The sequence below is a fragment of the Temnothorax americanus genome, unplaced genomic scaffold, assembly GCF_048541705.1.
Source record: "Temnothorax americanus isolate GAGA-0224 unplaced genomic scaffold, ASM4854170v1 Scaffold28, whole genome shotgun sequence".
Taxonomy (NCBI): domain Eukaryota; kingdom Metazoa; phylum Arthropoda; class Insecta; order Hymenoptera; family Formicidae; genus Temnothorax; species Temnothorax americanus.
Genome location: NW_027509421.1, coordinates 525,840 through 551,923, shown reverse-complemented (window position 1 = coordinate 551,923; position 26,084 = coordinate 525,840). Strand labels below are relative to the sequence as shown.

General features: G+C 46.2%; 1 protein-coding gene and 1 long non-coding RNA gene across 12 annotated transcripts in view; one reads left to right on the top strand and one right to left on the bottom strand.

Annotated features, from left to right (window-relative positions):
* The window catches only part of LOC143899662 (growth factor receptor-bound protein 14), a 251,125-nt gene that overhangs the window by 156,462 nt on the left and 68,579 nt on the right, over positions 1-26,084 (top strand). The gene's annotated exons all lie outside the window — the stretch shown is intronic.
* On the bottom strand, positions 17,440-24,226 carry LOC143899666 (uncharacterized). Its single transcript, XR_013257566.1, has 2 exons — positions 19,568-24,226; positions 17,440-19,269 (listed from the first exon to the last, which is right to left on the bottom strand). It is a non-coding gene; the product is annotated as an uncharacterized LOC143899666 (long non-coding RNA).

Here is a 26,084-nt window from a genome sequence, read left to right as displayed (position 1 = left end):
GCACCGGCGGCGCGATTAACGAGCGCGCGTTACACCGAAAGCCCATTTCGCCGATATTTTCGCAATTATACAAGGCAGACGGATGCGCGTGGTCCCCCAGGCCGTCCTCCCTCCCCCCTCCTCCCTTGCGCCCCCGCGGTGCGAAATTTAGCGTGTACGCGCTCACGTCACAATTATACCGCCGCGCGTAATCACGCGTAGTCGTCCGCGTTGAGTTAACCGCGCGCCTGACGTGCACGATTCGCTCGCGTAACGAAGCGATGTTAACGGGATTCATTGTAACTCATTCGTCAGCGACGCGTCTCTTGTACAGTCCAACTCGTTAAATCCCATGCTTTAACGGTTGGAGCAAACTCGCGCGACACCCATTTCCATGCATCTAACCGATGTGCGACGGACACTGTTTTATATAGATGTTGCAGGGAACGAGTAATTGACAATTTATTACCTCTAACAGTTGATAAAATTTGTTATCTATAATTATGTTATTAATTAAATATTATTTATTTGTGCATATTTTTCTCTCGCTGATCTTTTCAGGATGTCTTATAAGTATGAGAGATGTTTCAAGACGATTGCGTAGTCGTTGATGACTGTTTCGCAAGCGGGCGTGTAAAGTAAATCTTGAAAGAATGAAGAAAAACGAGAGAAAAAGCGGGAATACAGCGAAAAAAGAGGGGAAAAAGTGCAACGCTTGCGCATGTCGTAACGTATCTAATTCCGGAGCGCGAGCCTCGCGACAAGTGCGTTTCGATCTATGTATAGCGATGATGCGGGACGTACAAGTCACCGCGACCTAATCGCCGTTTCGTCTCTCTCTCTCTCTCTCTCTCTCTTTCTTTCTCTCCGCCCGCTCCTTGTCCTCCTTTTCCATCGGTCCGCGATTTTCCTCCTCCTTCCACCTCATTCTCCCTCTCTCTAGTTTCTCGCGCTCCATCGGACTCGCGTGCACGAACACGTGAGCGGACGCACCGCGCGTATTACAGCCGTCTCGCGCGCATGGATAGAAATCGCTCGCGCGCGCGCGCGAACGCCGTCAACTTCGCCTGACAGACAGTTCGGCGGCACGCCGATATCTCGCCGATGACGCACGCACATGCATATGCGTGTTCCTCGTCCGTCTTGCCGCGTAGCGGTGCGGTGGCGCGGCCGCCGCGCCGCTACCACCCACTTTGCCAACCATTCGAGAACAGATAGCGAGTGATTCGCTCGAGCGTCTTCTTTGTCCGGGAATGAGTGTACATACGTGAGCGAGCAGTCACGCTACCGGAAACGTAATTAACCCACTGGCCGCGGGAATGTATAAATCGATCGGTGATCCCGCCGTTTCCTCCGACTTTGCAGTCTTCCTCATTAAATTTATCGACGTTAATTATGTGTGAGCGAGCCTCAGACGAAATTTTCGCTCGAGCAACGGCCTTTACTCTTTCACATTCCTGAATTACATTATGCAACGATTATAATTAGTATTAGCTAGGCATACGAATGCATAATTTGAATTGAACTCGTTAATTTCTCTGAGTGTGCTATTTTCGTTGTTATCTATCGACAAACGAATCTTTATTCACATCGACGGAAAATAGTCGAACAGTGAAAGAAAAGTCCAGGCTCTTTTTCGAAGTACGGTTACGCGGTAATTATTAATCGCATAAGTATCTGACACGATTGAGTACAGGACTTTCGAAATGAAACAGTTCACGGCGAACTGAAGACAAGCAGCTTTACTTGTAGCGAATAGAGGCACGAATGTACACACACACACACACACACACACACACACACACACACACACAGAGAGAGAGTTTCCGAGTCATCAGTTAAGGCTCATTTTCGCGTGACATTAAGTGTTCCGACACTTGCGGTTGCGACAGTGCCACTATTAGTCTTCATTATGTATCGCGACCTCGCAACATATGGCAGTCGCCGTTATACCGCGATACGATTACAATACCGCGAAAACGAGTCTACGAGGTATAAATATGGGAAATAATGATAACTTGGAATACAATTAAGAGAAAGCAATTTTGCCTCGCGAAGAATCGCAAACCTAATTACATTATACATTCAAACTTTTTTTAATTTTCTATTGTATTATTATTGCATTTTTATCATTATCTCTGTATACGTAAGTTAAATAACGTTATATCGTTTAGTTTATATATATTACTCTTTCCCTCTCTGTATTATCATTTTATTACTATTACATCATTGTGATATTATATATTTTATATAATCGTTAAGTTGTATATTGTTAAATACTATCGGATGGAAAAGCGTGACGAGTGTGTCTTACAGATACACAAATGCGTCGCAGTACGAAATGTGATAGTATCCTTTCGAACGCCGTCGTGTACCGGAATATCGGAAACGATGCATTAAGCGCAGTGAAAAACTCACCTAACGAGAACGATACCTGCACCGGAGGTGGCGAAACCGAAATCACATACGACACGACGACAATGACGACTCGCGCGCGACCCCTTATCGAACCCTTTTCAGAACGACGAAAGTTCTCGTTCGAAGTCGCCCGCTCGCGATCGTCAACAGCAGCCGCGCGTCCCTAGCAAGTCGGAAATTTCTTTGGCAGGCACATAGAAAATACGAGAACGCCCAACTCTTAGGGAGAAGCCGGCGACGGAAACTTTTCGGCAATGTTTCCCGATTTGACGTATGGTGAGCGTAATGCATCGTCCGCGGGTGTTTTATCTTTGGATAAAATTGGGGTTCTCTCCCTTCTCTAGATATCAATCTTTGTCAGATTGACACGACGCGCGAACCTAATATTAAATTCTACATTCTTTCGTGTTATTATTGTCCACGGTATCGCGATTTATTGCCACGAATTTTGCCTGCCAGATTTCGCAATACGAATCCTTCGGGAAACTTGACTTTTGAAAACGCGAACTATATCCGGCGAAATCACCAGGTCATTCGATGTCGAATGCGCGACGGAAGCCGGCATAACGAGAGTCGCGAGCAAACGATCTATAATCTGTCGATAAATCGTGCTCCGCGCGCGTTTCATTAACGCGCCGCCTGTTCCCGGGTCCCGGCATTCGGCCAGTATTCGGCGTACAATATTTCGAGCTGTCCGTCGGTTGGTCGCAACCGCGGTTACTACGAAGCGCTCATTATTCCCGACAATGAAATCCCATAGAATCGACTCGTCTCGTTATTCGTCCCGGTTAACTGACGCTAATTACGATTCCGGGAACCATTAGCCGCCATTGTTCTCTCTCGCGCAATAGATGCGCGATACGGCCCGACGTTCGGCCGCTCGTGTGTGTTTATGGATAATCAATCCCGCTGTCTTCCATTAGCTCCGACCAACCGACCGCTCTCTTCCGCTTCTCGCGTCTCTTTTTTTCCCTTTTTTTTACATTTCGGGAACGGCGAAATCCGGTACGTGCAGTTACTCTCGCCGTGTAGATACGTCGTGCGACAAAATGCTGGGTCCCATCCAGAGCTCTCTCTTTCTCTCTCTCTCTCTTCAGCGTGGATTCCTACAATTAAATTCGCGACCGTTTTCGATGGTTCGAAATTGAATTGTGCTATCAAGGAATTGCATTCCGCGAGCGCAATTCGCATTTTCCGGACAAGCGCATCTTACATCATCCATGCGCGACTGTAATACCCAAGTGCCGATATCCTTTAAGATTCGATTGGCGAGAAAGCCGAATGGGTATCGATTTCGCAACCGCGAAAAGATGGGTTATTTACGCGGGCGCTGATATTTCCACGGAAATGCAGTCTACTTCGGGGGGCGGGGTGGGAGGGGGGACGATTCGAGAGCGATGAAGATAGAATCCGATCGAACAGAAAGCGCGGATCCGTAGCTGTAGCTTGTTGCTAAGGAGAGCAGGAGGAAGCGGTGTCGCCGCCCGTTCGGTAGTGGAGGACACGACGTCTGTGCGGCTCGGGGTGGCGCGAAAGGGGGTGGCTGACGGCAGGGGGTGAACTGCGTTCTCTGGAGGCTCGCTCTCAGTTGGTTCAGTGGGACATATCGATCCAGCGAGCGGGGTGAACCCCGTGGTGCAAGGAGGGGTGGCCGGGAGGAAGGGTCGACTAACCCAACCATCCAAACCGCCCAGCCGACGAACCATCCAGAGCAAGCATGCGTGGTTTCCCCCTCCCCGCTGGTTCCACTCCCCGCTGTCTCTTTACCGCCAACATGCCGTTCACCCCCTGGTACCCTCGAGAAGGGAGAGAGGCAGGGGAGGGAACGGAGGGAGAGAGAGCTGGTCGAGCCTCCCCTTTGTACCAGCGGCTATATCCTGGACAAAGAGCTATCGCGCTCTTCGGCGAGAGGAAGATGGAGGATAAGCTCCGCGAACAAAGAAACCGCACGTTTTTGTCCGTTTCAATTAAATCCTCATCGATATACTCTTGGCGGCGGAAGTGTTTTCGCGATACGGTCGCGCGTACGGGAGGCACCGTTTGTTCGAGGACAACCGTATCTCACGAGTTCGCCGAATTTGATCCGAAATTTTCGTCTCGCGTCAACGCGACCCGCATATTAAACCGCGAGCGTATCGTCCTTACGAATTGGCGACGCTTCTCCGCAACGGCGCGGCGTTTCTGAATTAATAGCGCGGCGCGGTGTGGCACTCGCGTGCGAGAAACGTCGAACGATCTCGTCGTAAATCTATAACCGTTCATCGCTTCGTTGAAGAAACGAAACTCCGAATTGAATACATCCGCATATAACATGAGCGCAAATGCATGTGACATGTAACAGAGCGGTAAATGATGCGTCGATCACGAAGTTTATTTATCTGGCGAGAATGGCCCGAGAGAAAGAGAGATAGATAGAGAACGAGCACGCAGACACGGATGGTATCGATTTTGCGAGTTGCTACGTAAGATATCAAGGTTTCGCGGCGCGGCGCGGCGCAGCGCGTATCTCGACGTAGGGTTTCCCCTTTAGCGAGGAGATCAGCGAGACCGCCACGGTGTCTTGGTGCGCGCGACGGCTCTTCCTCGTCTCTGTGATTTATAGCAACCTCCGTGATCACGATAGTTACGGCGGTAGTAGTAGCGATAGGTGGTGGGTCGGCAGTATTCGCGTTCGTGCCCGCTGCCGATGGAACGCATACACGGTGTCCCTGGATCTCCACCACATCTTCCCGAATATCTCTCGATATACTATCGAACATTCTTATCTTGTCGAAAAATTATGTGTAATATAATATAGAGTAATAATCGGATGTATTCGTATTTTTATTCGGCGTATCTTTACTGACACGGTGAATCTGTAATGTAAAATCCTTTGAGCCAATCTCATGCATACGCGATGAGGAAGTTATTCGTGTGGGCAGATTTGATTCTGAAAGTGTATCAAAGATTTAACAATGTAAGAAGTTGAAGATTTTATGTAGGGAACTTATATCGAACTGGTATCTTTTCTCACTTGAATTGAAAATATTGTCAAAGTAAATCCTAATTAAAAGTAAGCATAGGATAAAGCTTCATTACTTGCTTGTAATCTGAGCCATGAAAACACATCCAGTTTTTCAATTGAACTTAGAATTTGAAGATATTGGTGCATTTACATTTTGAAAGAATCTCCTTAGAATTAATGAAAGAATGTTATATTAAGAAGCGATCAAGGACACCCTATAGAAAGTGCGAAGAAAAGTCGACTATGTGGTCGTGCTTATGCACGCGTCTTTGCTAACCACGATCCACCATCGCCGTCTCGTCGTAATTCTTAATAAAGCTTTATGACCCCCGTAGAGATGTAAATTACTTGTCGCCGCGACTCGATTAATAATAGCATAGCATAATGTGTTACCGCGGTCGTAAAGGGATCCGCGACCTTTGCCATGCGTTTCACATTTGCATTTATCGTGCGCGTGTCATAGCACGATCGATTGAAAAATAAAGAAAAATCCGTGGAAAAAGAACGAGGAGCGACGTGATGTAAGTAAGCGAATGAAAATAATTGCTCTCTATGCTGGCAACTTTGGGCAACTTCGGAGAGTTATACAAATATGGAAATTAAATGCATATTTAGACTATATATACATATATATATACGATATGGAATATTCATGTATAATTTCTCCCTTTACAGAAAAATATTTATTTTCTACAATAAAATTCAGCGGAATATTTGGTAGCAAAATATCTTGTGATATAGTTTAGAGAACGTACTCGTTTTATTGTCGACTCAATCATATCTTTATTTCGCAGTACAATTGACGTCACGTCTACTGTATTAGTCATGAAATTTGCTGTTGTAGCTACAATCTGATACGGGACGACCTGCGAACACGCTCGTTACACTAGACGATAAATTAGCACGCGTGTATACGTATAATCTAAACGCAAATGAAAGCGATTTATTATTCTTCATCTACATAATGCAATGGCATTATCAGAAAATATATGAAAATCGCGCTTATTTATTTTCTGTTCGTGGACTTATGACGTAAGTGCTTTATTGCAAGGACAAGAGAAACTGGCGACTCTCTTATTGTGTCGTTCCTTTCTCATGTCGCTAACAAATATAGACTTGAGCGATTATTTGTATCAAGAAAATCCAGAAATAAAATTAATATGGAACAGTTGTAAATGTACAGAAATAATACATTTAAATATATAATAAATATATCAACTAACTCTGACGAGACAGAAAGAAATACAGGGAAGAAAGCGGATTCGATGCTGGATATATGTATACATATATGTAATAGAAATGTATGCTCGATGCGTCACGGAGAATGTTTTACGAATTGGCAAAGAAACAGAGAAGAGCATACGAGCATGAAAGAGTTCCTATATACGCACGTAAGTTGTATATGTGTAGAGTTGGGTTTTTCACCGGAAGTGAGAAATTTTACGACTCTCTACGTCGAGACGGTGGACATTTATAGTGACGTGACGTATAATCTCGCAGCAATAAGAGCAAAAAGGTAATGCGTGCGGCATTACCGATGAGCAGAACTCGATCGAAACGACCTCTCTTTCTCTTTTCCTTCTTTCTTTCTTTTTTTTTATTCTCGAGAATTGTCTGAAGGATATTACGTTGCCTTTCAAGCTCGATAACACCGTCTTTTACTACGGCCACAGTTTATAGCGCGACTTTATAGAATGAGTTTCTTTGGCGTATCAAATTTTAATTAACTTGTTATGCGAATTCCTTTTTGTAAACACCTGCGAATTAACGGCCTCTAACTTTTTCGTAATATTCGCATGAAGAAACACTAAGACACATATATGTTTAATTTTTACTTTAAGGAACAACCATGAATAAATAATTAGACTGGAGTAGAAGGTTTATTAGCGTGACTTGCGAACGTGTTCTCGCGATGTGTCACGTTTGTATGTCACAATCGCGCGAGCAAACGCAAGTGTTAAAAAGAGACCGTGAAAATGGGGACTTCGAAATATCTCGGGTCTCTTTAAATAACGCACTTCTTTCCTCGGGTGTCACTGGGTTACCGTGTTTTCTCCGTAAAACCCGCGGAAGAAAAAGTTTTCGTCGTGAATCTCCGCTCCATCCACTCCCTCTTCTCCTTCTCTCCCTTTTGCTCCCTCCTCGGGAACCCACCGTACGTTCTTCGGCCTACAGCAGGTTCACCCATCGTCCGTGTGGCGATGCAGAGATGGAGTATGAGGCGTCGAGGGGAGAAAAAGGAGATAGAGAACGCACAGGGGTTAAGAAACGCCGAGGAGAAATCGTAGGAGAACGAAGTCGTCGAACTAGGAGGAAGAATTATATCGCATCTAAATCATACACGACGCCGGCGTAAGGCCGTTTTATTTCACCGTTTTACCGGGTTGGGGGGGAAGGATGAGAGCGCGGTGCAGCGAAGGGGTGAGATCTCCCTTCGTCGCGGATACATCCTCTCTGCTCGCTCCTCTCTACTCTCTTTTGCCTTTTGTTCTCTCTCCGAAATCTATAGCGAGAACGAGCACGCCTTTTCTCCCTCATGGCGAGTCAATACGAAAAATACAAGGAAAATCCATACCCGGGTCAGAGAGGAACGACGCCGCGCAGGTTTTTCCTTCCAACGTCAGAGCCGTCGTCGTCGTCGTCGTCGTCGTCGTCGTCGTCGTCGTCGTTGCCGCCGAAACGATCCTTTGATAAAGCAGCGATGCATGCAGATAGCTTGTTGAGAAGAAACGGGCTCAATAAAAACGGTAACAATGGCCCCGGTGCGAGGTAACGTGGGCGTGGGTTGAAAAAATGGGATAAAAGGGATCTCTTAAGGTGAAATCCAAGAAAAAGAGCTTGCGGAGAGGAAGATGTTCTCGTAAAAGCGCTGCAATTTCAATTCCTGCTAATTTAATTCAACGTTTACTTTTCTCATTATTTTATTTTTATTTTTATATCTGCCGTTTTATTTGAACTCACTCTCGACGGTTTGTATTTTACAATAGAGCTCGGGATAAAATTCCATTTATAAGTTCATATGTCGTGTGTATATTCTATATGCCAGTCTAGTTGGTTCCAAAATTTTTCGCAAATATTTTCTATGCTCACGAAATTCTTATAACATTTGATATACAGGTTACACTAGGTTCCCCCTTTTAAACGCGCCACAATAAAGCCTCCTCCAAATTGTACGTTAGACTACGACGCGGCGTCATTTAATCATCTACTCTTGGAGAGGACGAGCCGAAAATGACTTCTCGTCCGTCTCACAGACCGCTCGTCATTCTTCCAGACACGGTACAATCTTCTCCCCATTCTTCTCCGTGGCACAAAGTAGCGTTGTTCCCAAGCAAGCCCAGATTTAACCGGCGTCCTCTCTTTGCCTTCTCTCCCTGCCTCTCGTGCGACTTTTTTTTCTCTCGGAGATGCGCTGCTCGTAAAATTTTTAAAAGCATCCTTCGGCAACTTTGTTTCCTGCTGAACCGTTCCTTCCTCTGCCATCTCGCTTCTCTTTCTATTCCATTCCATCGCCCTGGGACGATGCGATCATCGACGGGGCCGACACCCCAGACGTCCGAGGAAAATCACGATAATCCCCCCCGGTCGTTTGTAAAATTTGGCGCGATCGTAAAACCGAGAGAGAGACGGTGGTTACGTGCAGGGGAGTAGAGACAGAAGGGAGATATTATGAGTGGCCCGGAGGAGGGAGGATGATCCCTTTTCGAAACGCTCCCGCAGTGTCCCAGCACCGGTCGTAAAATCGTCCCAAACCGTAGGGACTTTGCCTTTCCTAAGAACGTATCCGGAGCGTTTCCGAGTATCGATCCTGAGCAGCAAGATCCAGGCCCGGCATTACAAACAGCCAGTTCCGAGCTAATTGTTAAGCTGAGCTTACTTAATGCAAATTGTTTGTACGATCGGGTCTTTTAACCGGCCGTAAACGAAAATTAACAAATACCTATCCGTTTTCAGGAATCTTTAATAAAGGGTTAGCCGTTTTTATTGACTTTTTTTTTATGAAGATTCGTTGTCGTTTTTGTTGTAAAAAGTTTATCCAATTAGTCAGCTGTAAGCATCCTTGAGATGCCGGGTTCTAATTCCACGAGATCGATCGAGGGAGAACGAAGTTGATCTCGCACAATCGCGAGGTGGATTTCTTTCCTTCGTCTCGGGCGGATCGTAACGTTTTTATGTTCTTTCGTGCCGTCGTTTCCGGTTTTCATTCTTTCGCCGACTAAAATCGACAGCGTTATCCTTCTCTTCTTTCCATTTTTACATTCGTGAATTTTTATGTGTTCGCAAAATTTTGCATTACTTAAATCTCGTGCCGAGTAATGCAAACTCCAGGATTTATTTAAAACCGAGATGCAGAAATCGCGTAATCTATGGAAAATTCTTCTCATCGATTTATTCGCCGCGATTCGAGCGAATCTCGTTCCTGTCGTCCTTCGCACGGTACGCGGCGACGCGTAGCGGAGTCGACACCGTTTAAGCGAGTCCCTGTATCTTGAATTTTACGAGCGCCACAAAAACATCCCCGCGTCCGTTCGGCCGCGAAAAAGCAGCCTCGTAAAATCAGGAACGGGTAGACAACTTTCGTCTTGGGTCCTTATATTCGCCATTTTCCGCGAAGAAATAGCGAAACTTTGGCGCTCGCCGAGTTCTCTATGGCTAGGTCGTTCGTTATTCCTCGTGGCGAAGCTCCGAGCTTGCAGATCCGAAACTCGATTCGGTTATAAGAATAGTCTTAAGTTACGAGAATAATACGTTGTCGTGCTACAAGTAATAAACGTATCTTCCAAAATCCAAAGACACGGGAATAATTTGATATCGTAGCATTTTTATTTGCAAAAAATCGTTTTACTACTTTCATTATTTGTTTTTCGAGATGAGCGTAATTGTTTGGCTTGCTCTAAATTGATATCGAAAAGTCGACTCGCTGTTTATTCTCATGAGAGCGAAAGGACTCTATCCGGAGAAAAAAAATAAAACGTTCTGCCAGTTTACGAGCACCGTATTTCGTCTGAAAATAATTTGAGACTCGATTTACATGGGAAGAATGTAATCGTTCATTTTTATGCGGATTACCGCTGTGTTATAAGATAATTCGGATTCACATGCTACTCGCGCGCGCAACGCAACACGGAATTTTATGATTCCCTCATATTTTACGTACTTCGTATCCCACAAGGATACTCATTATATGCACGGTTTAAACATTCTTTTAGAGTCATAATGTACCCGCACACCGGTTATTTTTTAACAAAATCAACGTTGTGTTAAAGACACTTTGCGAGCATATTTTTAATTAAATTTTAAACTAATTAAGGTGAGAAATTTATTTATCATTTACTCGAAACAACTGATTTTATCGAGATATGCAAATTTCGCTGAGGTCAAGAGGACGGGGCACGACTCCCACGAATTCGGCAACCGAATTCCGCGTGACAAGTTCGTAAAGTAGAAGAGCGAAGGTCACACTTATCCGCGAGAAAGAAATTCTGCATTCCTATGCGCACCGCGCTCGCAGATACGTGGTGCTGCGTGAGAAACCGACTCTTACGATCCGTGACTATTTCAAGAAGAACGATTCTCTTCTTTCTTTCTCTTGCCCTTTCACCATTCCTCCTCCCTGTGCAACGTCGGCAGGCGTGTATCGCATTCGCGATGCGAGGCCGGAAAGCCACGACATCAAGCCGAGATTGATCCCCGAGCGCACACGTTCGTAACAGACAGAACGCGCCGACTTTGTAACGTTTTCATTTTCTTCTTGCCTTCGTGCATATCTGACAACTTGGGCGAACGGCCGGTGGTTACTACAAGTTTATTATATGTATAATTATAATAATTATATGATGAAGAATATCGCGCTTCAGTATCTAAAACTAGGATGAAGATATATATTAGATAGATATTAACACATCTATATTTTCATATTTCAAAGAATTTTTCACTAAAGCTATTAGAGAATTATATTATTGTATATATATATATACAGGAAGGGGAATATTATATGTATAAATTCAACAGTAAATTTTTTTGCACGTAACATCCATCACTTTTATTAAGGTATCTAGGGGAATACAGAAGAATAGGGAAAAGAAAATTATTCCATTGAAATTAACAATTTCAAGCATTTATTTATTTTACGTGAAACTGAGAGGTTCCACATATTTTTGTCGAGACTTGATGGAAATGCGCGCTGTGTTGGGTAAAATGTCGCGGTGTCGGGCGGTCCAATCGAGATACTTAATGAAATCTCGACGTTTCTCGTTAAAGAAACGAATAGTCTTTGAAGAACGTCGTCGTCGGGGCGACGACGATATTCGGGCTGACCTCGTTTCGTGACGGCGAAGACGTTAGACGGAGGGGAGACGTTTCTGCTCTCGCTCTCGCTCTCGTGTGCTATTTGTCCATCGAGCAGCAGCCGGCTATTTTCGGCGTTTTATTCGGGCACCCGGTTTCTATCGCCCTTGTGTAATTCGCCTGGAGCAATGAAACACACGCGAGCGTCGTCTCGGCCACTCGAGAGAAATCAATTTTCACTTCGACCATTAAATCCGTATCGTCGCGCGCTTGCAAAAATCTCCGTGGAAACTCACGCGGAGACGAATCCGCGACAGAGATATATATATAAGAGATAAGAGCGGGAATAAAGACAACAGAGGGAAGAGGGGGAGGGCAATTTCAGTGTGTACTTTACATTATTCGCCGAGTCGCTCGTTAAAATGGTGGCGCCGCCGCGGGGAAAATTGACTTTGAGAAAGCAACCTCGCTCTTTCTCCCGGGATAGAAACATCCGGAAACATCCTCCGCAAGAATATTACCCCCGATTAAAATAATGGCACGGGACATCTGTGGCCTCTTCCTCGGTGAATTAATTTCACATAACACGTCCCGATTGCGTCTCTTTAACGCGATATCCTGCTTCGCTGTTATTCGTTAATTTTAATTTTAACATTTTGATATCGTTTGATTATCATTTAAACGATCGCGCGCGTCACAGGAGCGCATTTTATGTTGCCGTATAAACGAAATCGCTGCGATGTCTACAATGTCTACGATGTGTTCGATTCAAAGTTGGCAAAGAACCGCGTAGAAGAATATAAATTTTTCCGCGGGTTCTCTATCGATTACCCGCGACTGCAACGGCGCGTCCTTTGTCCCGGAGACAAGGATGCTGTGCCATCAGCTTTAAGAAGCTCTCAAAGGAACAAAGGTTAGTGTTTGCCGCACAAAATTCGACCACGTGCCGAAGCCTCTTGGGGGAATACATCCTCCCTAGAACGGCGGTGATGCCGGTGGTTGTGACGATAGTGGTGGTTGAACTCTCTCGCACGTTTCCCTTTTCCTTTGTTCAGGAAGTTACGCTATCGTTTCTCGCCGTTGTCGTCGACCGCACCGGGGTCGTTAATCGAGTGTGGATGACGTACCGATCGCATCTTCAAGTAAGACGTGACGTTTTCCCAACACAGGATCATATTTTTCTCTTTTTTCTTTCTCTTCAATCAGCCCTTCGTGAAAGGGATGACGTGTTCGGCGAGCGTTTCTCAGGTGTACCACCGACTCGCGCTGGTAAAATGTAGTGGAATCGTGGCGCCTTGGCGGATTTGGGTCAGGCGCGACTGATAAGAAAGGATTAGTTGTCAAATAAGTACGACTTGCCATGATTCATCGCTGTCAATGAGTCATTTCGTATCACGAAGAACCTGTCTTATGACTAATTCCAAATGCCGTAAGTGAATCGCAGAGGCGCGTATACCGATCTAACTAGCACGGACGAGTCTTATGTATATCTTTGAAGGCTTCCACAAACGCTGGAAACAATGGAGTTTAAAAGTCGATGTAAAAATAATAACTGGAGTAAGAGGAGGATAAATTTTTCGTCATCAGCAGTTTATTCTTTGTTCTTTTCTCGAAACTCTAATTATAAATGCTCTCCTTCTATTATCTTCGTATATGTACATTTGGTACGTTATGTAAGATTCTTTCATGCCAGATTCGAGAAATTTTTACTAATCTCAGCTATCTGAGGAGTTTTAGAGAAGAGTTCCGTCGTCTTTTCAAGAAAATCTCATCGAAACGCAGTAATTTTGAAGTAAGGAGAAACGCCGGAAAAAGCGAAGGAATATAGGCAAAGACGGGGGACGAAATATCCGTGGCAGGATGCGAGTCCTTTGTGTGGCACTGTGGCGCACGCGGCCTTCCGTCCTTTTTGTCCTAGAGGCACGCTTCTCCCAGCCAATCGATAGAACGCGAACGCCTTGTTTTAATGCGAATCCCCATCGCCTGGTTTCCACCCTTCGCTGTGTTCCCACCGCTGCCACAATCTCCCCGTTCCCCATTACTTCGCTCTTATGTATCGCGATGGAGATATTGGCGGATATTTGGACAGCGGCTACCGCTGACGCCTTTTGAAAAATCGATGTTTCATCAATCAAGCGATATGTTACTCGCGCGCGTCGCCGCCACCGCCGCCGCCCGCGCCGCCGCGCCGAGGCGATTTTTCCAACTCGGCATTTCGCACGCTCGATCGATCTCTGGACGACCGGAAACCGGCGACCGATCGCGCTAACGACTTCGGCAATCAATACCACAATAGCGAATAGATAAGAGTGGCGCAGGATTACCATATTTGACAGAAAAAAGGATGAGGGTACATATTTCATTCAAATTTTTTTATCGAGAATTGACTTTATATTAGAAAAACGACATTTCGTTATCAATTCATTTTCTCTTTAGTCGTCAAAACGGATATTATAGAAAATAGAAAACTCCTCCGGAAAAAACTGGGAAAAATTCAGAGAAAAGAGGAAAATGGAGAAAAGACTTTTCTATAAAATCGAGTGAGAGAAAAATGAAGGCTGATGAAACCCAGCGGCTTTCCCTTTTTCAAATTCAAAGAATTTTATACGAGAAGCGTAATATAAACAACCGAACATCGTGCGCACTTTTTAGTTACATCTCCAACGATTCGCGCACTGTTCGCGCTCTCCGCTTTAAAGCTTGCGTTCGCATAAATCCTATATTCGCTCTATCTCTCTTTGTCTCTCTTTAAAGTTCCCTTTGTTCTGCGTGTTTAGCATTGATCGCTCGGAGCCACCTCCGCTCCCGCTGGCTCCTGCTCGCGTTCTGCCAAAATTCTGGCAAACATTTGACCTTCGTCTGAATACTCTCCGAAAACGCGTAATGGATGCTCTTTTCCTCTCTCTTCCTTTCTCTCGAAATAATTTTTGCGAGCTGTCCGAATCCGTAATCTCAATTCCGCCAACCACACTCTTGCGGGCGCAGATGCGAGAGTGCGCGAGTGTCCCTTTCGTGAGAGCGACTTGTCGGAGGCAACAAACCTCGATTACGTACATACGTAAACCGGAGAGTAGAAACGGTCCGCGGTTCTCCTAGGTTTGCTTCTTTGTTTCCATTGCGTCCTGGATACGATCGATACGCGAACGCTCGCTCGTGCTCACGGCTCACGCGACACCTTGTCTCCGATTTCTTAATGGAAGTCCTTTTCCGTACAACGGCATCGCGACTCCCCGTTGACACTATCGCGTCGATGTTCTCGTGACGTGTATCATATGTAAGCGTGTAAATATTCGCGCGGGGGCAAAGGGCATTTGGAACGAATGCCAATTATCTCGCTCTTGGCCGCCGTGGCCTCGTCGTCATGTGAAACAATAACGACGTGTTATCGAGTAACGGAATTGAAGAAGCCGCAGGAAAAAAGGCTTTAATGCGATATGATGTGTGAAGCAACCTGTCTGTACAACTTGTCAGCGTTACGCATCGCTTGACCCGAGGCCAAGAGTTGACTTTGACTTCTCGGATATTCGGATAAATGCGAGATATATCTGATTGATCATTGGAACACGGCCAAAGAGATTTATAGAAAGCAAAGAGATACTTTGCGGTATTAAAACACTTTTTTACAGGAAAAAAGAAAAAAAGAAGAAAGCCAATGCGAGCCGTATCGCAAACATTGATACGTAAATTATTCGAACTTTAATTTAATGAACACATTAATTTTTTTTCTCTTTGATTAAAAATTAAAACGTACGTACCTTAATTTTTACAGAAATTATTTCTATAATAATTTCTAATTATTTCTATAATAATTTCTAAGGTGAGAAATTGTTGATAAACTAAAAAAATATGCTGAATATCCTTCACTTTGACTAATATCGATTAAAATACTTCGTGTTATTGCCAACTTCGTTCTTGCATAGTCGTAAGAATTTTTCGACGACTGAATCAATACATCGAGACTAAAACGATCAATGCCGTTCTACAGGTCGCAAATAGAAGGACGAACATCCTTTGTTCGTTGCGTGATCGTGTAGTCACACTATTTCTTATCCTACGAGCGCTATTGATTATTCCAGTTCCAAGGTATCGACGTTTTCCGTTCTAGAAAAGTAACCGATAAATGCAGATTACACATATCGATGAATGAATTCGAGACGTCGTAATGTCGCGTATTAGATTCGCGCACTGATCGCAAACAGGACGATCTGGGTCATCGCTTTCACCCCGGGGGTCATTATTTTCCGGTAATGTCGCCTCGAATTCCAGATGAGTTCGGCCTTTTACCGAGCGTCGCGGTAAAAGCGCCATTTAAGAGGCGCGTAATAAAATGTGCATTAACGTCCCGCGGCCTTGGCACGTAGCCGCGCGGAGGTTAACGCGCGGCGCGCATTCTGCGTTCTTCCCTCCATTCTCCCTTATTTCACCTCCTCCTGCCTGTGTCTCTGCCCTTCCACCTTTTCCGAGAGACAGTGGCAATTTAGAATTTCATAACGAGAAAAAAAGGATTTAAAAAGTGTTTAATGCCCGTTGCCTTGCGCGGATGACTTGCCCGCAAAAAAAAGGGAAGGAAGAGGTGAGGAGGAAGAAAAAAAAACCCGAAATGAAGATAGGAAGAACGACTATTATCGCTTTCGGAGACAATGAGAGCGAGTAATGGAGAAAAAGAAGGGTAATTGTTTAGATGGAGGGGACCACCTTGGATGACCTTGATATTTTAGTATGTTGTCAAGGTCATCCTCCTGAGTGACCTTCAGAAGGTTTTAGCCCGCGCTCGTTATTCGTTAAAAAGTTATTAACAAAAAATGTTTCGAAAATATAGCAGCTATTTTGAGTATTTAAAGCGCGTCAACTAACCTACGTGGGTCAGTGGCTCGCCTCGAACAGTATCGAGTGCGTAAAGCTCACCCGCGTGATTCAGTGGCTCGCCTTCAACATTACTGAGTGTCTAAAGCGCGTCAACCAACCTACGTGAGTATGTAAACCAGCTTGTAAAGCGCGCCACGAACCCATATGACACCTCGTTTCGCGTGGAAAGTGTATGCGTGAACTATTTCGATGTATATATTAAGTCATTTATGCCTTCCAATACTCAAAATAGCTGCTATATTTTCGAAACATTTTTTGTTAATAACTTTTTAACGAATAACGAGCGCGGGCTAAAACCTTCTGAAGGTCACTCAGAAGGGTGACCTTGACAACATACTAAAATATCAAGGTCATCCAAGGTAGTCCCCCCCCCCATCTAAACAATTACCAAAAGAAGAGCTTCAGCGCCGCGCGTTCCTTGACATAATTCTACGATCAAGATATCGGTAACGATACGGTAATTGCTCAGCGCGCGGTGTTACCTTGTCCCTCCTCTCCGTTAATTTCGCGATCGCAGCCGGAAGATATTAAATACTGCGAAGCAATTTTTTGTAATGCCGAGTAAACGCACACGATCGGCGATCGATCCTTAATTTATTTAGTTACGCCAGTCACTGTGTGTCTGTAGAAAGGTGTGATAATTGAATGCGTTGCATAAATTAATGTTTCGATCGCTCGATACGGCGTGATATAATACCTAACGTTGTCGTGACGTAACCACATCATAGCTGCGCAACAACCACGTAGCATTTGTGATATTTAATGTTATAGGTATAAACGTTTGTTACGATATTTGAATATTTATTGATGTAATCGTTTAAACACACATGGTAAGATAAATCTTTCTTTATTTCAACGGTTGTGATATATTTGGAATTAGTAGCGTGAGGAAAATAAAAATGCTTATTCGAGTATGTCGTCGATAAATTGATTACTGACGAGATAATCTTGCAGTGAGTGCTCTCTCAAGTACTTCTTACCCCTGATCTTAATGGGATAAAAAATCTTATCGATGCAGCTTATTGGCTTATGTCTTCTATCATAATGATATTTTATCGCTTTATCACTGAAGAGACGTGTGCATTTGCAAGCAAGGCGGTTTTAATTCTTCTGATCAATTCTTTGTGGATATTCACTTGATAATAATTGAAATTATTTATGAAAAAATGAGTACGTTATTTTTATTAAATCCAATAAACAGAAAACTTGTTATTTAGTATTTTTTAAAATAAAAAATAAATGATAAAGAAAGAGAGAACTTTTTATATAAAAATTAAACAAATTTTCGATTTTCTGTAATTGTCTCCAGGTCACATTATGATTTTAAGTTTATCTCCGTAGTGCCGTAGTTTCATTGAATTTAGGGTGTAAAATGCTATCATGCGACGCGAGTAGCGTGACGGTGAAGGGTTAAGCGGTTGCGGCGACTAAAGAAACTCCTCGGGCGCGGATCCGAACGTACGCTTCCGGTTGCTCCTTTCCGGTCTTTCTGGTAGTCGCGTAGGAGTGGAATTACCCTGCTCGCACACGAGGCTGGCATGATGCCTCACCCTAACGCGATTACAGCCAATTTACGCTACGCACTGGACACGGATAAAGCTAGAGAGCGAATGACGAAGCGGGAGGAAAAGAGGAGGAAAAAGAACAAGAGAAAAGGAGAGACATTTTCACTTTCTTCTTCGTCTTCTTTTTGTCCTTTTTTCTTCTGCTATTTCTGTTCCGTCAAACAATACGAAGCATTTTTCAATCTGTTTAAATGTTTATCGGATTTCTCTATAGTTCCGAATATTCCAGGCATTCAAGTATCTCTAATCGAGGAAATCTCGTATTCAATTCTGTTTGAATTATTCGGGCGATACGATCGTTCGAATATTTCCAACCCTAACTGTCCGGTGAGGGCGAACAGGGAAGAGTCAACGGCTGTTGCGTCTCGCACGTTGAACGAACAAACGAACGATCAACTGGCCCTGATGGCGAAGAAACTGTGTTACTGCACCCTCTCTCAGCCCCCTCCCCCCGCCGATCTCCAGTTGTCGCTATCCTCTCCGCCGCGCTTTCCAAGGCGCCGTCGTGAATATTCATGAACCGTGCGCGCCTGTCGCCGTAGTCATCCTCCCGGTCGTCACGAGACGTCCCGTCGCACGGAAATTCGTAAGGAAACTTCCGGGGCGGCCGCAGAGCGCGGGGCACGAGGGAATGGAATTTCTATCGAGTTTTCGAAACGAGGGTGGGCTCGCGAGAGCGAAAACTTTTTGGCAGGGATTGAAACTCACGTTAATCCCGATGACGCGCCAGCGAAAATGTGCCTCGTGCCCAATCGTCGCCCATGAATCGTGAAACGAACGCGAAGATTATTTTACGCGGGGGGAAAAGTGAGACTCTCGTGCCACAGTGTGAATTAGTCTCATTGCCATGCGAGCCGTGAATGGACGGATTATGTTTTTTTTTCTTTTCGCGCACATCTGCCATCGAATCTTCGGTTTCAATCCCTGCTGTTTAGACGGCTCTGCGAGAGGTCCGGCTTACGTCGCCTGCCTTGCGAAACACGAGTTTAGAGCCTTTTTGCGTGGCGACATTCTCTAGGCGCAGTACGAAGAAGGGTACTTGAAGGCAAGTCCAGCTGTTGTTTCGTCAGCGATTGCGTCAGCGCGCTTGGGAGCGCAAGAGCCTCTTGAAGAGTGCATTGAATTTCGTGTCCCTTTGCGAGAACCGGCCTGGAACGGCAACGAAATATCTGGTATAAGAATGCGCGTATGAGAGAACGGCCCTCAACGTCGTCTTCAAATATTCATGCATCGCTAAGATGGACAATACTTGTTTTTAGCTTCTAATACGTGTCTAATACATAATGATTTGTCAAAACTGCTTGTTTTAAACTTTCGAGATATTTAAATCAATTAGCTGGATGCTCATTACAAGAATTTATTGTATACAAAGTATCACACGTGTAATCAAGATGAATATTGTGCAGACGTGACGACGGCAGTTTCGAAATTATAAATTAGAACGTACGAGATAGCTGCGAGCCGTAATATTCCTTACTCGTGGTCCGCAATTATCGGTAAACCATTACGCGCGATATGCACACGCGTGTCACGTATTACACGCGGAGGCGGAAAACGTGTTCGTGCAAGATGGTGCTTTCGCGTTAAACCGAGACACCTCGCTCGTTGAATCGATCCTGACAACACCTGCACACAATCTCTAGACACCGAAATTAGTCATCCCGCTTTTATAGGCCGAAAGCGTGTCGGGGCTTGAGAAAGCTCGTAATCCTTGCGTCACTCGGCGTATCCGATATCGAGCCACCTTGTAAAACGAGACGCCCGTAAATTTTACGTTAGAACGCTCTGACTGAGGCTTGCCTCATGTGCAATCTCAGTTTGCAACTGTAAACGCCCGTCGTTCTTTCGCGAGCGCGGCTAGATCAAGAAAATCAATCTCTCCCCAATCCTCTACGCCGCTCAAACTTCAAAATCTGTTCAAAGGCGGATTCATTCGTATTTTTTCTTACGTTGCTTATTTTATCTCAGATAAATATATTTTTTACAATTATAATATATAATTATCTCATATGAATTTATTTTATACGACAAATTTTTCTCCATCAATTTACTTATACGAAATGTGCTCGGTATACATTTCCGGTATTTTGCGAGTTGCGACGTGAGAGGATTCTCCGTGGAATCTCATGGACGCGAATTCCGAATCTAGATGACTCCGGACTCACACAGGAATTTCATCATTGACGGTCGGTCGGTCATTCGCTGCGGTTTAGAGGCGGTGCATTCCCGCGTTTACGGTGCTTCACGAAACCCCTCACGGTTTGCGTCCCACGGGAAAAAGGAACCACCGTTGCCGTTCTTTCGGACGGATCGCGTGCCCGCGTTCCATTCCGTGCCGTTTTGTTCCCGGGGAGACAGCGTAACGACGCATCGCGACGATGAAATTTTTCCGTGCACGGTGCCGCTGCTGCAGTTTAAACGATAAAGTCGCGGTTTCGCGGAAGCGCGCTTCGTGGAAACGCATTTCGTGGAAGTTCGTCTACTGCTTCGAGTGACAAGGCGATTGCACCTGCCACGCGTCGCGTTGCGCAATCGCGATATGCATGCTTCTAACATATAATAATATGCCTTCGTTCTCGCGCATGGTCGTGGCGGGCGTTTGGAAAAACGATGCTCGGAAACGTGCATTTATTCACACCGTTTTTTACAGCGTCGTCGAAAAAAACAACGATCTTTCTTCTTTCAGCATAATGGTTGCTCCATAAAAAATAGTATAATAAGTACGAATTCGCAACTTCACAGTTTTCAAACCAGAAACTTTGATGACAGTGACAATAATTACACCTCGTAGATGAAAAAAAAAAACCTTTTTTTTATTCTAAATTTTCTTAGAATCTCTCGCAACAACGCACGTGCCGTTCTGCGGTGCAATCAGGACGGGGCGTCACTGGGTCGTTTTTTCGAAACTCGTTCTCGCTCGACCTTGGCGCGCTCAGCTGTCCCGCGGCGATGTCGCGCGAGAATTAGGCTCGAGAGCGTAATAGGAAGAGAAGCGTTTTGGTAGATGACGAGGGGTCGAGGGAGATGAGCGAGGAGGGGAAAAAATGTCGACCCAGTTAGGAGGTAGTGTAGAATGCAAGCTTTCGTACAATGCAAGGCAACCGATGCCCGATCTGTCCCCTTTATAAGGGTCCGGACCGGTGGGACCAGCGGTCGACCTTTTCCCCGTCGTAAAATTACAATCCTTTCGCCTTTAGAGAGAGAGAGAGAGAGAGGGGGGGGGAGGGGTGTAGCTGACCGCTCTCCGCGTGAACAATGGGGGGATTTATAGAACGCACCCCGTGTTCGCGCGCTACAGACCCACATGTGTGTGTGCGCACACCAGAGAAACGACTTACTGTACCCGTGTCCGGGGAATAGGTTCCCCGCGTTCGTAATAATCACCCTCACCCTCCTCTCCTGAGCTCCGCGATCGTTCGCGCTACGAAGCTCGCACTTGTGGGCTATTCTTACAAACAGTCGTCAAAGTTTAACCGAGATTCGACCAATTGGTGTGTACTTTCCGCAAATCTTCTTTCGGGGAACGATATCGATGGATGTTTATCTTCATTGGAGAGGGGCGATGTGATATAGATAGAATATAATGTAACTAGGAATATCGAGAGAAACAGTATCACCGTAGGGGTCTCTTTGAGACTTTACTTGATAACATATTATAACTTGTTAGGTCCAATTTGAATTTGAAATATAATTGTCTTAATGCAGTTTCTTTTTACTGTAACAATGTCATTTTTTAAATTTAATAGATAAGATATGAGAGCATTTACTGGCGCTAACATCGGGAACCTTTATATTATTTATTATTACAGTCATATAGTACTCAGCTTTTACAAAATGAAACGATATTCAGCATGAAAAAGCACCACGGTTGGTTAAACCATGTTTATTTGGCGCGTCCGTGCAATAAAATACAATAATTCTACCAGAGAGTGATTTCTCGACGTATTTTTACAGCCATTGTCGAAGTGGCATAAAACATTGCATGACGGCGCGACTTGATACGAGTAGTAACTTGAATTACGACTCTCTTTCTCTTCTTTTTTTTTCGAGGTCCTCTTGTAAAATCTACCGTTCGCGTCTATATCACTGTCGGCACTTCGATTATTTGTGAGCCAATCGTGAGCCGGGCGCGTCTGTATTTTCGCGTCGCGATTAATTGAATCGGCATCCTCGCAATCTCAACGAAACTCGACTCGATATTAATTTCCAGCGCGGCCTCCGCTGTACGCGTCCCGCGTTTATTCGCGCAGTTTCAATTTACGACCAGACAGCGCCGCACGACACCGGAAGAACATTGTCGCCCCTCGATGCCGAAAGTTTGCCGGTTCGCAAACTCGAGTCGCCGCGGCGATCTTTATCGCAAAACTTTGTTCTCCTCTTTCAGCTTTGTTCGTCTTTCCGCGCGGCGCGCAGCGGGAAGCCTTCTAATTCACATAGAATCATCGTCTCTCTCATTGTCAGCGCGCGGTAGCGGCATTTACGAACCTTGACTCCTTCCTCGCGGGTCTCTCCCACTCTCGTCCATTTGTGTTAATATTGTCGTACGATGTTTCGAAGCTCCGCCATTGGTTTCGGGGGGGAAAAAAAAAAATCACGATTTAATAATTTTCTCAACAAATGACCCCGCGCTCGTGTTCCTCGCGAATGCATGTCACGAATACGTGCGTCATCGTGATCATGCAATTATTTGCATGCAATTATCACATGCGCATCAATCTATCTTGTTAATGAAATATATCGAGAAAATTACTAAAGACTGATAATTAATATCGATAAGAAGGACGTAAAGACTGACGCAAGTCAAACGAGAAGATGCTCATCAAGTTCTCGCTTCGAATCACTGATAACGATGAAATCCAGAAGTGCGAAATCGCACGATACGTTGCAATCGATTACTCCAGCGTGTCGGTCAGCGATATGCATTGAATTGCGGATCGGATAAAAATGTGGTATCGCAGGTATCGCGATAATGAGGCCAGCTAAGTTAAATCCTCGCAACATCGACGGAAGATCGAGACTAACGATCGATCGCGAAGATCTAGTCACGAGCGAGATTTTCAATTAGTCGAACCGGTATTTAAAAAAAAATAAAGAAAATTATGCTGTATTGAAAATATAACAAATAATTCGCACACTATGTAATAGATTAAATAGATTTTAATAGATGACTGATAATGTTTTTTCCTTTTCATGACGTACTGTGTGTACAATAAAACGAACGTTAATTGTAACAGTCGTCAGTTGCACGAATTGAGAATTCCAGCCCCTTTTAATCTAGTTAAAAATATAGAAAAAACTGGAGTTAATTTTTTTGCTCCATTTTTCTCGATTACAATGACGAAGAATTAAGGCTCGTTCATTTCTTTGTTTCTCGTCGAGCGATTGAGCTATCGCGAATATTTTCCGTCTCACCGCGGTAAAAATAAATTCTGACTAATGAGAGAGATCCGTTCTACGTGCCGCGTTGCACGCCGATAAATTCTGTCAATCAGCGGGATGACGAAACCGCAGGAGAGAGAGAGAAGCGATACCGGATATGCCGCGACGTTGCACCGGCGCGGGATGACGCGCGGACGCGACGCGACGCGACGCGGCAAAGGCTCGCCGCTTCCTGCTTCGGTTTCCACCGTCGGCGTCGCGTCGCCCGGTGCGCGCATAATTTTCACGCGGCTCGCGTCTTCCTCCCGCCAGTCCGGCCAGTCCCCGCCTTTGTTCTTTTGTGGCCGCCGAGGCCGCGCCGGCCGTCGCCGTCCTACCGTGGCCGATATGCGGTCGCGATTAGGAAAACACATAATAGGGTCGCGCGCGCCGCTCCGCGGTCGGTGCAACGCGCGCACCGATCGCACACTCGCGCGCGCGAGAGTCGCGGGTCGCGGGCCGGGAAGGTCTCGCGTCCACGTCATCGAGCCGACAGTAGCTCCGTTTTACGGAGCCATTCGACTCGGTTGCACTCGATGAGGCTCGGGTTCGACGCGATTCGCTATTTCGCTCTCGAGGGATATTGCATATTGCATTGCGGCGAGAAAGCGGCTGCTGCCGCAGCCTGCAGCGCGCAGCGGCAGGGCTCTCGTGACGCTTCCGGTCGGGCCTGGAGAGTAAGATAGAGCGCAGAGCGGCGCGAGACTGCGAGAGTACAGAGAGCCGGAGAGCCCGGAGAGGAGAGGACGCGCACGCTGCACACCGGCGCGGCGCGAGAGTGTTGCGCGCGGGTGACGAGGAGGGAGAGAGAGAGAGAGAGAGAGAGAGAGGGAGGGAGGAAACGACACGGATAAGACGACGATAGAGGCAAGGGCGCCGCGCCGGGGACGGTTGGTCGAGAGAGGACCGAGAGGATAAGGGGGACCGGCGCGGGCGGGAAGAGGATGCGGCGCGCAGCCAGCTGACTCGGGAAAGTTCGTGGACGACCGTCATCGAATCGAAGGAATGGAGGATAGCAGCACCGGCGTACGGCCGATGCAGTCGGCTGCCACCGGGGAGCCAGCTGACTGGCCGGCTCTCGGGCGTTTCCGCCGCGTTTCGGCCGCCGTCGGATCTTTGTCCGCCGTTGTGCACGAGGGTACCGGCGAGCGACCAGCCGCTGTCAGTTGGCGCTGTGACACCGGAGGGAAGTAACGGTGCCGTTCCGAGGAACGACCCAGCACCGGAGAGAGAGAGAGAGAGAGAGAGAGGAACAGGATTAGGAGGAAGGAAGTGCGAGGAGGAGGCGGAGAGACACGGGCAGGGAAAGAGAAAGAGGAAAGAGGAGACGACAGGCGGAAAAAGGGAAAAGAGAGCGGAGAAGAGAACGAGAGAAAGAGAACGAGAGAGAGAGGGAGAGAGAAAGAGAGATGATCAAGAGTGCACAACCGAGGAATTAACGATCGGCGGAAGAAACATCGTTCAGGAACACACAGGCTCTTCACCCGAACGTTGAACGACACCCACTCTCTCTGCTCGACGAGTAACACCTCGCCGTCGTGGCCGCCGGTATCGAGGAATTTCGCGCCGGTGTCGTTTTCATACATTAGGTTAGGTCGAGGGAAGCCCAGGTATATCTATCGAGGCGGAGCTCGACGCCCATCGCCGCCGCCGCCGCCGCCGCCGCCACCGCCGCCGGTCCCGACAAACGCCGCCGGAACGGAGTCGCGAATTGCGGAAGCACAACGAGAACGCGAAACGGGAACAAATGGCAGGTGAGAGCGAACGTCGAGAGTAAGATAATGACGACTGTGATATAACAACGGGGGAGAAGCGCCGCGCCGTCGTGCTTGCGTTTTTCCGGGGGTGCATTTCGCGGGCGCGTATATATGCGTGCCGATATATTCGCTCGTGCGAATCGACGTGACGTCCCGAGGGGCAGTCGAGGAAGGGCAGTCCGTCAGCGGGAGGAAAGCCTGTGCGGAAAAGCGGAAGGCGGTCCACGACACGCTCGCCGGTCGAAGAAGCGCCGGGGGGTCACGAGGACGGCTGCGATTCCGTTCGGTAAGTCGTCAAGATTCAGAATCATTTTCATCCTCGCGACAATCAATTCAGCGAAAATCGCCTACACATGGGGAGGCCTCCGAAGCGTGTGAGAGAGAGAGAGAGAGGGGAAGAGAGTGCGAGGACGATCGATGGCCGACGAGTGCACTCGCGAAAATGATGTTGCACCTAACTGGCGGAATTGGCTTTTGCCGATTACGCGAGCCAATTTTTCTCCCACGTCGATGACGAATTGCAATTGTCCGTAAAATTGTTACGTTTCGCGAGAATTACGCTGTCGCGTCAGATCGGCGAAACACTCGGTCGGAAATTGGAAAACCGGAGTCGGTGGGATTCGAAAGAGATGATCGAAAATCCGGAGTATTTCAGGAGCTAAGAGGATTAGATTTGGGAAAGAAATCGCGGAGATTTCTGCCCGGTTAAAAATACGCGAACGTAAACGTACGGTCGCGGAAGGAGAAAATTTAATCAGACGCGCGTAGACAATAGGCACGGGATAATGT